Genomic DNA, 10,157 nt, shown 5'->3' with positions numbered 1-10,157 from the left:
ACCAGTTTAGGTCCCAAATAATCCTAGTCCAGAGCAAAAGACCTATTTGTTGAAAAAGACCTAAAGCTACACATACCTGTCCAAACTATGAGACATGTCCCCCACCTTTATTTTATTTTTATTTTTTTGGTGGGACTGGGATTTGAACTCAGGGTTTCGTGATTACAAAGCAGGCGCTCTACCTCTTGAGCCACACCTCCAGTCCATTTTGCTGTGGTTATTTTGGAGATGGCAGTCTTGAAAACTATTTTCCCGGGCTGGCCTTGAACTGTGATCCTCCCGATCTCAGCCTCCCAAGTAAGATTACAGGCGTGAACTACCAAGCACCCAGTCCACCACCCCACTTTTTTTTTTTTTCTTTTTTGGTCTTAAAAAACCCAGCATCAGAGGTCCTGGGACGCTGGACCAGCATGTGTGATTTCCAGCACTTTTCTGTGAGTTTATCCGAGCTAGATACATAAGCTGACAGGGGCAAGAACCTTAACCAGAGGGCTCCCGTGCTACAGGACACACTGACAAATGCCTTCCTTGTGCATTAATGTGAGGGAGCAAAGAAGTGATGGAGGTCAAGGGATAAACACAAAACAACTGAAAATATTTATAGGTGGCACAGACTTATGTGATATAAAATATGAAAGCTAATAAAAGATGTACAGGGAAAGTCTCCCTGCTGTCCTATGGCTTAGTCACCTGTACCCCTCTTCAGTGTTACTTGAGCTTTCATGCATATGCATCAAGAGACATTCTAAACACACACAGACAAATACACACAACTTCTACTTTCACTCTTTTAATAGCATCTTCTTCTTTGTAAAGCCTGATGGAAACCTTGACCTTTCTCACCGTTTTTGTGCTTTGCTCAGCGCCATGTCCGATTAAGTGCCTACACAGCGCGTCTCCCCGTGAGGATGCTGGTGACATCACCTAGGGGACCTGATGGTGCTGGCAAGGTCTCCAAAGTTGATCTTGAATCACTTGTTAGTTTTCTTTTTCTTAAGATGGAGGTTTTTGTTACTTTTGGTCCACTGGTGGTATTTCACGGTATCTCATGGTTTAGGGGCCCCTGGGGAGGGGTCCCAGTGTGGTATTTGACAGGGCAGTATAGGGAGACTCCTGATCACAGTGTTTGAGAGTGCACAAGCCACAAGAGGATCATGTAGAGGGAGAGGCTTTGACTTGGGGTGAGCTGAGAAATTAAAGTAGTAAAGTTAGTCAGGCCCAAAAGGGCCACTTTTTTATATTGAATAGAATTTTGTGATTGTAAAACAGTCCACTTCTGTTATCCCTTCCTTGTAAGAGGTTTAATCTTCAAATGTCAGGCATTTAATATAAGCCATTATTATTATTGTTTATATTCTGCTGGCCTGTTAGGCAGATGTGGACATAAATATCCTTAAAGTTTTATTGGAGGAAAAATACCCTGAAGACAGAAGAAAGGGTGGTAGTCATTTCATTTTATGTATCTGTGTGTCTCCAAGGCTTTTAATCAAGTATGACATAGAATAATAAAAGTTTGAATTTTATTAGGAAATTGGACTGCTTGGGATGTGTTAACTGTTTTAAACAAAAATGGAACTTTGGAGCTGGAAGAAGTTTTATATATAATCCCACAAATGAAGAAACTAATCTTTTTAAGAGATCTGATTTGGAGTCACTGGGAATAATTTATAATTAGCATATACCTATTATTTAAAGAGGTCTGTTCCTTTAACTTCTTTATCACTACCACTGTAATTTGTCAATTTCACAATCTACTATTTTGCCTTTTGTTTCCAAGTCCTTTTCTTTGTAAGTACTTCCAACCAACACCTAGTTAATCCAAAACTGTAGTCACCGGAATGGTGCAGTCAGGCACAATGTACCCAAGTAGAGAAGTCTGGCCATGTGATATTTACAAGATATCTCTGATCAAGGTCACAGCATTGCGCAATTTCAACGTAAAATACAGACAGCAAGGAAGTCCTGCCTGAGGCACGGCACTGATTGCTGCCTGCTGCCATGAGACAGCAGGAGTGGCAAAGGTCTAATGGAACAGTCAGGGAGACGGCCAGCCAATCCTAGCTGTGGCACTGGTAAAACAGTCGTTGGAAAACTGGCTTTGCAGCACCCACAGGGTTAATTCAGGAGGATCGACTGAAATCAATCAGAGAAACATTTCTTCTGATGATAACAATATAAGACCTTCAGATCGGCTTTCTCTCAGGAAAAATGCCACATGTCGGTGCACAGTATTGTCTTTGGAGAATTTGTGTGAACAACCAATGCTGAATAACTAGTGGCTCAAAGAAGTCAGTTGCTCTCACTTCCCTGGAGGGAAAAGAATGTTTTCTAACATAGGAAATAGAATTCCTCAGATGGTGCCTGAGAGAGAATACCTGGTCCTCCAAACTAAGAGAGGCCAGCCTCCAAGCCCAGACTCCAAAACAATGTCTCTACACATCATCCTCAGATTCTTGCAAAAGCAGCACACAGTTCCTGGTTTTTTTTCTTTTATAGCAGACCGGGTGCAGTGGTCCATAACTATAATCCCAGCTACTCAGAAGGTATAAATAGAGGATCGAAGTCCAGGTCAGCCCAGGCAAAAATCTGAGATCCTATTTGAAAAATAACTAAAGCAAAAAGAGGTGGGAACATGGCTCAAGTGGTAGAGCGCTTGCTTCACAAGCATGAGGCCCTGAGTTCAACCTCACTACTGCAAAAAAAATTAATAGCAGCTGGGCTTGGTACAGCGCATCTATAATCCCAGCACATGGGAAGCTGAGGCAGGAGGCTTGTGAGTTCAAGACCAGGTTGGGCTACATAGCAAAACCCTGTCTCAAAAACAAAACAAAACAAAACAAAAGAGTGTTAATAGCAGTAATTGAATAAACCTTAATAGCCTACCTTATGTATCATGGGTGCGTGAGGACAGTTAAGATACAGTCCACGTGCTCCTAGATACACAGACGTGCCGACAGATGCATGAAGAATTAGAATCCTTGTTTGGCTGTGAGAAGCCCTATATTTTTGGAGCCTGCTAGGGAAGTGCCGCAGAAAGAGGATCTCTGACTGCAGAGATAGGAAGGTTCCTGATTCGACAGCTTGGGAGGGCAATATGTGTCTCAACACACACCGGGCGAGCTGGAAACCCAGGTGAGCCAGACTGACCATCGTGCGTCTTGAGCAACACTAAGTCATGAGGTGAGAGGTTAAAAGGAAGTTGAGGTAGATGACAGGCAAGGAGGACAACTGGTCGCCCAGAGAAGAGCAGAAGAGATGGGGGAGAAAGGGGTAAGAGCATCCAAGCCTCTGCTTTCTGTTCTTTTAGTTAGGAGTTTGGTTTTCTGCTCTTCTGGGTTGCCATGTATATCCCTTCACTAAACCATTTTCCTGAGCATGGATTTCTATTTCTTGCCTTGATCTTGTGATCAGTGGGTTTCATTCTGCTAGCATTGCATACCCACTAACAGTTCTGGAGCCCAAACTGGACATGGTGACACATGCCTGTAATCACAGCTACTTGGGAGGCTGAGGTGGGGAGTCAGTTTAAGCAACTTAGCAACACCCTAACTCAAAAAGAAAAGTTTTGGCCAGGCATCGGTGGCCCACACCTGTAATCCTAGCTACTCATACGGCAGAGATCAGGATTGCAGTTCAAACCCAGCCTGGCCAAATAGTTCACAAGACCCTATCTTGAAAAAACCCTTCACAAAAAAGGGCTGGTGGATGGCTCAAGGGTAGGCCCGGAGTTCAAACCCCAGTACTGCCAAAAAAGAAAAGAAAAGTTTTGGAATAGAAAGAGAACTCAACCATATGCATAGTTTAGAAAAATAAAAGTCTGACAATAGTGTGGAGGCCAAAATGAAGAGACCTTTCTAGGCTTCTCCATCCGCCATCACTCCTCTGTTCTCCTTTTGTCCCGCACAAACTTCTCTCTCATCTTTCCCCCTAATTTTTAACCGTCTTTCCCTCTCCTCATTTCCCCCTTACTTTCAGATTTTTGTGATTTCAATGATAAGGTGACTCCCAAAGCTCTTGTGTGAGCTTGTACCCTTGCTTCTGCCAGACATCACAACATTTTCAAACCTCTTGAGAGCAACACATCATCGTTTCCCCAAATCTGCTCTTCCTTCATGCCCAGCCAGTGCACTGCCATGGGTCTGGAGGCCAGGCTGATGCACCCCATCCCTTCTTCCCTCTCATTTTCCTTGTCACCACCCCTAGTCCACACACAACACTGATGAGCTCTATCCTTCCGTATCCAATATGTCACTGCGTTTTTTTGTCTTCCTTTTTCATGACTGCTCCTCTAACCACATCTGTTGAAAATTCCCTTAGCACTCTGGCTTTTCTACTTTTCTGACCATAAAAAACACAACAAAACCATGTGTATAAAGACTTGAGCAATAAGGAAAAGTCTATTTGTGGCCTAGGTGTGGGAAATCTAGGACAAGGCCAATTATTGCGAGGGGTACGTGTCTAGATTTAAGAAAGGCAGCTAAGAAGCTGTAAACCTGGTAAGAACTGTGATGATTATATAACTAATAACTAGAGGAGAATAGGGAACTGGACTTAAAAAGAAGGGAAACGCAACACAGTAATTTTAGTAATCCCACAAAACCATGTTTGCCTGAGGACATAGCTAGTACTCGCCTAGCATGCACAAGGCTCTGGGTTTGATCCTTAGCACTGCAAGAAAATAAAAAGGGAACAAAAAACTGCATGCTTAGTAGTAGGAAATTGGATAGAGTTTGGTTAATTTGGTAACGGGAAGGTAGGAATCTGGAGGTGACAGCAGAGGCAGGGATGCCCCATGTGAAATGGCATGCATTCACGGAGAGCCTGGGAGCAGAGATAGTTTTGGCAATGTACACCTTGGTAAGCTTTAGCAAATTAAACAAAGCTTAAGTCTTGCTGGTCAGATTGGCCAATGTGGGAGAAAGGAAAGGAAGCCATCAACCAAGTCAGTCTGGTTCTGCAACAGCTTAGTTGCAGTGCACATGGTGGTGGTCAGGTTGTTTAGAAGGCTCCCCGCCGACAGCCACCAAGCTAATCTCTCCACCCTTGGACTTCTCATTAGTCTATCTCACATATATAACAGACCAATCTTAGTGAATCTCACCTGTGCCCTTGTCACTCCCCAAGTAAAGAAACGTCACTGGCTTCCCAATACAATGTGCAGGCCAACTTTTAAGCAAGTGTGACAGATATAAAAGGTAACAGACTTGGAAACAGAAGACCCAGGTCTATGAGGCCTTGGTCTAGTTATTTAATTTGTGGAGCAGTTTCCTCATCTGCAAAAGGTAGATAATTCTCCATTGCACACAGTTGTGAAAGAAAATAATAAACAGTTCTTCACTCAGTGGTTTTTCTACTTCCCTTCCCTCATGAGCCAGCCTCACCCTGCATTCCAAGATGACTTGGTCAGTATTTCTCTTCACGCACTGTTCGTTCTAGCCAGAGCGCAGTTTCCTGGAATCCCTCCAGATTTTTCAGAGGTCTCTGGTGACACTTATTCATCGGGTTCACCTAAAGCATACTCACCCGACGTCTGCCATGTGTCAGGCACTTTTCTAGGACCTGGGAATCCTGACGTGAACCAGACAGACAGACAGTTTTCCTTCCAGATTGTAGTGCTTCTCCCTGTACTGCTCATTTCTGCTACACATTGAAATTCTTACTGCCTTTCGAAATTTCACACAAATGCTTCCTTGTTCATGCATTCATTCAGCAGACACTTGCTGAACGCTTCCTGCACGCAGAGTGCTGGCTTAGGTAGTGAGGTCCCATGGTCTCGCGCAGCCTATGGTCTGAGGCGGCTGGACAGGCAAAGAGGCTAAAATGAGGGTGCTGTGTGAAAGCACCGGAGAGGAGGTGACGCACTGCAAACCTCACATCGCAGCATGCATGGAGAATGATTAGTCTTCCCTGGAAGTACCTGGCTGGGATGCCTAGACCCCACTCCCCAAAGAATCGAGGGAACCACTGTCTGCACCTGGACTTCATTCGCACCATACTTGTTGGTCTGTTCTAGGCTGAGACCTAAAAATAAGTAGATGATAAAAAGGAGAAGAGGCCCCCAACAACTTCTGGTGGCTGTGCAGTGTCATCTGTGCTGCTGTGACTACGCACAGGAGCACTAGAGAGGATGGAACACCTCCTAAGCATTGAAACAGTGAAAATGTTGAGAACATTTAAGAAGTTAAGAGCTATACGCTAAGAAGATTGGTGAGGGGGAGTGTGTGTACTGTCTATCCACTATTTTGTGCCCAGTTAGCACCTCACGTGACAGGAGTGTGTGTCCCTGCTTTGTGACTCTGACTTGGACAAGTGGATGGTAAATTTGGGGTGTCAATTTGAGTGACTTGTGGAATGCATAGCACACTAGTAAATCATAATTTCTGGGGGTGTCTGGGAGGGCACTCCCTGAGAAGACTGTCTGTCAGGGGGGCCAGTGAGCGGAGTGAGGAAACTCACCAGTTCGTGGGCAGCACCATCCAGTTGTCTGGGAGGCCAGATGGAACAGGACCCCCAAAGAAAGGGGAAACTGTCTGTGTTTCTTCCTTCTGGAGCAGGTCCTGTTCTCTCGTGCTGCTGCCCTTGGACATCTCCAGCCTTTGCTCTGGGATCAGCACCAGCAGCCCTTTTTGGGATTGTTGGGCATTAGCCCAGTCTAGACAGGACAGGACACATACTGGTTCGTGTGTGCATTCCCAGATGACTTGTACGTGGGAGCTAAAAATTATCCAGCAGTGGTGGAAGAGGGATTATGGGAGGCTGGATAATGAGGACCCAAACACAATTATTCAGAAGGAATAATTCATAGTGCTCTACAGCACAGTGGGGGTGAACCCACTTCTCAGTAATATTATCATATATTTTAGAATAACTAAAAGAGAGAAGTGTGACATCTCCCAAACATAAAGTAATGCCAGATATATGGAAATACTGAGTATCCTGATTTTATCTGTACATGTTTACAATTAGAAATGTAAATGATTTGATAATTATTCACAGCATATGTATAGTGAACTACAGACTGCACTCATAACTTGGAATTTTTAAAACAATAATTTATTATACAAATTAAAGCTTGAGACTCAAATACATTTTTAAATGTAAAAAATAAAAATAAAAGAGGGAGAGATATTCAGGGGGCTTCTGTCTTTCATTTCACAGGTATTTATTTATTTATTTATTTGGAGGTGCTAGGGATGGAACCCAGGTTCCTTGCACACTTTAAGCAAGTGCTCTACACTGAGCTACATCTCCAGGCCCTAACAAGTACTTATTGAAGCTGGGTGATGGTGGCTTATGCTGTAATCCAAGCTACTCAGGAGATTGAGATCAGGAGAATCAAGATTGAATTTGTTTCTTGTTTGTTTGTGGTACTGGGGTTTGAACTCAGGGCCTCAGCGTTGTTAGGTATTTAAGCCACTCTACCAGCCCAGAAGGACCAAGGTTTGAGGCCAGCCCAGGCAAATAGTTCTCAAGACCCCCATCTCCAAAATAACCAGAGTAAAATGGACTGGAGGCCTGGCTTAAGCGGTAGAGCACCTGCTTTGCAAACATGAGGGCCTGAGTTCAAACTCCAGTCCTTATTGAGCATGCACTCTGTGCTAGATGCTATGCCAACGGTTAGGAATACGGCAACGGACACAGAAGGTGAGCTGAAGGAGGTTTTATTCTAGTAGTGAAGACAGACAAATGGACAGGTAATTACAGTAGTAGGAGATAAGTCCTCTAGTGCAGGGAGTTATGGGCTCCAAGAGGGGATCTTACCCAGGTTTGAGAAGTCAGAGACTTCTGGGGTGGTAAAACTAAGTTTAGACCTTCAAGTAGGTGGTGGGAGTAGGAGGTGGGGAGGATTTGGGGAAAAGCAGCTTGGTTGAGGCCAGGAAGCAAGGCAAGTGTGAAATGTCTTCTTTTGCCATTTCCACAAAAGCTCTGTTCAACATACCATCTTCCTTCACGCTTCATGCCTGTTCATGCTCCCTTTTCCTGCCTTGCTAACTCCTGCTTTAGGAGCCAGCCGAAGGTCACTTCCCCAGGCAAAATTGGTCATTCCCTGTTCTCTGCTCCTACAGTGATGATTCTATTTTATGAGGCAGAAATCTGACAGTAAATTCCATCTCTGATACCTATATGTTAATTTTATTATGAGCTATAGATAATAAAATTAAGTCACGTTCTATTTATTTAGCAAGCTGCCTTTAATAAAGGAAAAATAGAGAATAGAACAAAATATTACATCATCAGAGTCATTATTATTCTACGATCAAAATTAATGGCAACATTGTACATATAGTAATTTAAAGAATTTACAGTTGTTTTACATTTTTACAAGCATATACTAATTGTACAAAGAGGTCTCATTGTGATATTGCTGTACATTTTCACCCCCGATCGCTTGTCATCCCCTCCCCCTTCCTAAATCAATTTCAACAGGTTTCATTGTTCTATTTTCATACATGTATATAAAGTACTTCAACCATATTCACTCCCAGCCCCTTACCCTCTCCTTTTGCCTCCTCCCCTCCCAACAGTATCCAACCTCGAATGGAACCTGTTTTACATTCCTGTCATCCATTTTTAAGGACAAGATTCCACATATGTGAGAGAAGCTGGAAATATTTGTCTTTCTGAGCCTGGATTAAATTCACTTAACATAATGTTCTCTAGTTCCATCCATTTCCTGCAAACAACACAATTTCATTCTTCTTTATGGCTGAATAACACTCCATTGAATATGTATACTATAATTAACTCACTTAAATTGCTGCTACTATCTCTATGCTAGCTTTGGAACATTTATTTGGATTTATTTGTTAAAAAAACCTATTATAGTCATTAACTTTCTGATTGTCTGATACACTGGCTTTGGAGGATAGTTGAAATACGTTTGGAATATTGTTTCAAAACTTGAGTGCTTTTATTAACAGTTTTCATGATCTCTTCATCTGAGTCCGGCTCCTACATCTTGGGTGATTCTTTTGAGTGACCCCTTTCCCCTGGTGCAGGTTGAGTGTGGTGCATCAGAGTGCCTTGGAACACTCAGTCCTGTAAACCTACCGTGTTCCAATCCTCTCACCTTTGAGCTTGCCCAAGTTCTCCTCAACTACTGATCTTGTGGGCCCGAGTAGGAACATGGCCCTTTGTCACTAACCCCGGATTATCTATCTGGTTACCTTGAGTAAGTCACTCCTGACTGGTGGAGTGAATACCCAGACACTTATAAGAATGTAAGCCTTTTGGGTTGGTGGCGTTTACTGCCTAGTGAGTATGAGATCCCAAGTTCAAATCCCAGTTACCAACCAAAAGAATGTAAACCTTAGGGTCTGAAACTGTGATTATGAGATCTAATTTCTGCTTCTTTTAACAGCAAGCTCTCTTTTACCATAACCAACCTTCCAAGAGAAATTTCTTTTTTCCCCAGTGCAGGGATCATACCCAGGACCTCACCCAGGCTAGGCAAGCATGCTATCACTGAGCTACAGCCCTAGCCATGAGAGAGAAATTTCTCAACAAATTCTTACAAGTCAGAGTTGATGTTTTTTTATCTGATTTCCCATCAGAGTGATGCATTCACAACTACTAAGTTAGGTACATAAACCTAAATACAAATAATATTAAGATTTTTAAAAAGCACTTTATTTTTTAAAAATTCATTTTCCTGATCTTCACACTTATTTTAATACTAAAATACAATTTTGCAATTAAAAATGCCCACTAGCCAAATCATAGCACCATTTTTATTTCCTCTGGCAGTCAGGATTCAACTATGCTATAATATAGTGGTAAGGAAGACAAGGCCTCTGGAATTTCCACTGACCCCTCCTCAATTCTTTCTCTTGAAGACTATTGCAAGGACCTGGAACTCACTTCCTTTGGCACTGTTGTAGTTCAGGCTCTTGTTATCTCCCAACTCCAATAAGTCTAAAACGCAGATCTTTGGAATGGCTTTCAGAAGAAAGTCCTGCTTTCCATGCGAGCCCCTGCAGGACCAGGCCCCTGTCATTATTTCAGGGCACCCCTCCACCCTGCACCCGAAGTCCTATCCATGTTTGGACTGTGGAGTCTTATGCTCAGGGATGGGATGGGATGGGGAACAGATCACCGGGATAGTTATCATCAACCACGAGGCAGCGTGACTGTGCATCTGTTTTTCCTATCTTAAA

The sequence above is a fragment of the Castor canadensis genome, chromosome 19 (genome assembly GCF_047511655.1).
Source record: "Castor canadensis chromosome 19, mCasCan1.hap1v2, whole genome shotgun sequence".
Classification (NCBI taxonomy): Eukaryota; Metazoa; Chordata; class Mammalia; order Rodentia; family Castoridae; genus Castor; species Castor canadensis.
The sequence above is the reverse complement of the archived record's forward strand: the minus strand, read 5'-3'. Positions refer to the sequence as shown.